Source organism: Setaria viridis, chromosome 1 (genome assembly GCF_005286985.2).
Source record: "Setaria viridis chromosome 1, Setaria_viridis_v4.0, whole genome shotgun sequence".
In the NCBI taxonomy this organism is placed as follows: Eukaryota; Viridiplantae; Streptophyta; class Magnoliopsida; order Poales; family Poaceae; genus Setaria; species Setaria viridis.
Genome location: NC_048263.2, coordinates 21,203,486 through 21,207,399, shown reverse-complemented (window position 1 = coordinate 21,207,399; position 3,914 = coordinate 21,203,486). Strand labels below are relative to the sequence as shown.

The window sequence follows — 3,914 nt, the reverse complement described above, 5'->3', positions numbered from 1 at the left end:
CCAATGGCATTTGAATATGACTGGATTAAGAACTTTGCAACCATGAAAAGTTAGTTCGTATATCTCTCTAATTCTTCCATAGTACTCTACACCATCAAAGCCTGGCGTAAAAACTCCGGTATTTGTCGTTCTTCAATTGGGCCGACTATGCTCATGGCTTGTTGTGTAAAAGGGATATCCATTTACATCATAACCGGTAAAAGATTTGACCCTGTAGGCACAGCCATCGGCAACCTGTCTCAACTCGGCATTCATAGACGAATCGGTTTGGGCCTGCAAGTTGAAGTAGGGTGGTTTGTTATATTATTCGCATGTACGGTCAACTTCTAATCAAGCTAAGTACGAGCTAAAATGAACTGTACCTTATGTTTGAACCAAGAAATGAAATCGGGCATTCCATTTCCCGCACCCTCTTTGAGAAGAGTCTCGGCTTCGTGCGGGGTAGGTTCCCTTGAATTACGCCAGAAGTTACGATGGAATTCCCTGTACCAATGAGAAACATGAGAGTTGGACGAAGAATACTGACAAATTGAGAAAAAACTAATTTATTCAGAACTTACAGTATGTACGGCTCCACCTCGGATAGGTTGGTCAATACATACAGCATGATAGTGCGCCACTCTTTATGTTTCAATTTTTTCTGTGTCACACCACTTGCACTTCCAAGTTGTCCTCGAAAAAGGCTAAGGCTCGATTCAACTTCGTTGTCATTGTAATGAGGCGGTGGATTATGCACGCTAGGAAGGTTGTCACATAGTATTTTGTTGTGAAGTTTGACACCTCCTCCAGAATGTATGCCTCTGCAATAGAGGCTTCAATTTTGCATTTGTTTTTACATTTAGTTCGAAGAACCTTTTGACATCTCTCAATTGAATAGCACCAACGGCCCTGCACAGGCCCCCCCCATTCATGCTTCATACGGGAGGTGTAAAATCATATACTGCATCGGATTGAAGAAGCCAGGAGGAAAGATTTTCTCCAACTTACAGAGCAACACAGGCGCCATTCTTTCCATTTCGGCAACCACGGTCCGAGATAACTCCTTAGCACAAAGCTGGCGGAAGAAATTACTCAACTCCGCTAGCATCTGCCACACATGATCATCACCGGAAGTAGGCGCTCAATCCATATGTGATAATCATGACTTTTGAGCCCGTTGATTCGCATAGTAGCTAAATTCACTCCCCTCTTCAGATTCGCTGCATACCCATTAGGGAACATTAACGTTTGGAACCATTCTAATACCTCCCTCCTTTGGACCCTCGTCAGGACGAAATCAGCCTTAGGTTTTCTCCACAACTTGCCGGCTTTGGGAGGCGCCATGTCTAGCTTTGGTCTGTTGCATAACATTGCTTGATCCACTCTAGCCTTAACGTTATCCTTTGTCTTGTCAGAAATGTCCATAATTGTACCAAAAATTGCCTCGGCAATGTTCTTTTCAGTGTGCATAACATCAATGTTATGTGGGAGAAGAAGATCATCAAAATAGGGGAGGTTCCACAAGCACGATCTCTGAGTCCAAGCATGTTGCTCGCCATATCCCACAAAACCACCATCATGATTGTTGACCTCAAGAGCGCCTAACTGAGCACGAACCGCGGCTAAGGTCAGCATCTGCGGTGGAAGGTCGTTAACTACGACATCTTTCGTAAAATTTCTAATATCTCATCTGAAAGGATGGTCAGGAGGAAGGAATTGTCGATGTTTGTCGAATGAAGAATATTTGCCACCCTTCGTCAACCAAATGAATTTTAAAGAAGCCTTGCATACTGGGCATGGGAACTTCCTGTGAACACACCAGCCACAGAAAATACCATATGCTGGCAAGTCATGCAGGGAGTAGTGGTACCAAACATGCATCTTGAAGGTTGTCCTTGTAGCACGGTCGTATGTCCATACCCCTTCATCCCATGCACGGACCAAATCATCAATTAGAGGCTCCATGTACACACTCATATTATTCCCTGGATGTTCTAGAATTATCAACGATAAAAATATGTTCTGTCGCTGAAAGAGAACACCAGGGGGGAGATTGAGGGGGATAACGAACATAGGCCAACAGGTGTACGGGGCGGCAGCCATTCCATAAGGATTGAACCCATCTGTTGCGAGCGCAACACGTACATTACGAGCCTCTCGAGCTTTCTCATGATAAATTGCATCAAACTTTGTCCAGGCTTCGCCATCGGATGGGTGTACCAGCTTCTCAGCATTGTATCGACGTCCGGTTTTGTGCGATGTCATTTGTTTCGCGGATTCTTCACACATGTAAAGCTATCGGATCCTCGGTATGAAGGGAAGGTACCAAAGGATCTTCACAGGAATTGCAACCTGCTTCTTCTGACCGTCACCAGAGTCTACCTACAGGAACCTAGACGATTCGCACTTTACGTAGTACTTTGCTTCCGCATATTCCTTTCTAAATAAGATGCATCCCTTCGGACAAGCATGTATCTGCTCGTACGGCATCTTAAGTGCACGAAGAAGTTTTTGTGCCTCATACACAAACTTTGGCAAGATGTGACCCTCCGGGAGCAGGCTCCCCAAAACTGTCAACATAATATCGAAGGCGTTTCGACTCAAGCTAAACTGGGACTTCACAGCCATTAGACGTGCAATGGCATCCAGTTGAGAGACCTTGGTATGCTCGTGAAGGGGTTGCTGTGCCACACACAACATGTCGTAATACGCCTTTGCGGTAGCCTCGGGCTCCTCCTCCCTACGAGCTTCATGATAGTCATCTAACATGTCTCCCACCCCGGCGTCATCATCATATTGCTCGATACGTGGTCTGATGACCTCGTCCCACCCACGATCGACTTCACCATGGTAGATCCATATGGTATAGTATGACGTAAATCCGTGCCTAACAAGATGTTTACCCATTTCTAACTTGGTTTGCCGACGCATGTTTGCACATTTGCTACACGGACACCAAGTATCTCCTCCTCCTTTGATCCTTACAAATGCTCGTTCCAAGAAAGCATCGGTCTTGTTTATCCATTCATCGGTCAACGAATTCTGACAAGATCAGCCCGTGTACATCCACTGACGATCCTCCATCCTCTAGCATATCAGCGAGTAATATAAAAACTCACGTTGCATCTACACGTTCCTATATTGTCTATTAGGTGAAGATAGGTCCTAATCCCACCCGAGGATGTGTAGGTGGGATTAGTTTCCATGGTCTACTCCAACCCGAGATAGAATTTCGGCAGCACCTCCCCGCTGTTCTCCAAATACACGTCCTGGAATAGAGATTGTGTATCCGGAGAACAATTGGGAGGTGCTGCCGAAACTCTAACTCGGATCGGAGTAGACTATGGAAACTAAACCCACCTACACATCCTCGTGCTGTCCAAAGTAACGTGGACAATTCGAAATAGATACGGTTATAAATATGCAAACATCTACATATTTCCAACCGTATCTCTTTCGAACGGGAGACGCCTAACTAGGTTACGTGATATACGAACATCATACGGAAATAGAGGTGTACGATGACTCACCTTGCTATCGTACAAAGTGACGACTCGAGGACGGTAACGTAGCCTCTCCTGCAAAAAAAAGAACATACAACTGTCAACTAAAATTTTTGGCAGCACCTCCCCTGCACGTGGAGGTTTCCATAACCTGCATCAAATGAAACGGCACGATCGCCAACAACCACATGTACAGAAGAAGGAACAGCACGATGGCCGACTTCCACAAACATTCTTATACCTTAGATTGCCAAGCCAAACATCATTGTCTAATTTCTACAACTAAAGCTCTACCACCTCTAATTTCTAATTTCTCATTTCTAATTTTAACCTACTTTCTAATTCTAATTTTGTAACTTCAAAAACAAATTTTCATTACCGGGAGGGTGAGGACGCCAGCCTAGAGAGGCGATGAGACGTTTGGCGACGGCG

General features: G+C 45.0%; 1 pseudogene; it reads right to left on the bottom strand.

Moving 5' to 3' along the window:
* Positions 1 to 673: 673 nt before the first annotated feature.
* Positions 674 to 2,244, bottom strand: LOC140221626 (uncharacterized; annotated as a pseudogene).
* Positions 2,245 to 3,914: the final 1,670 nt, after the last annotated feature.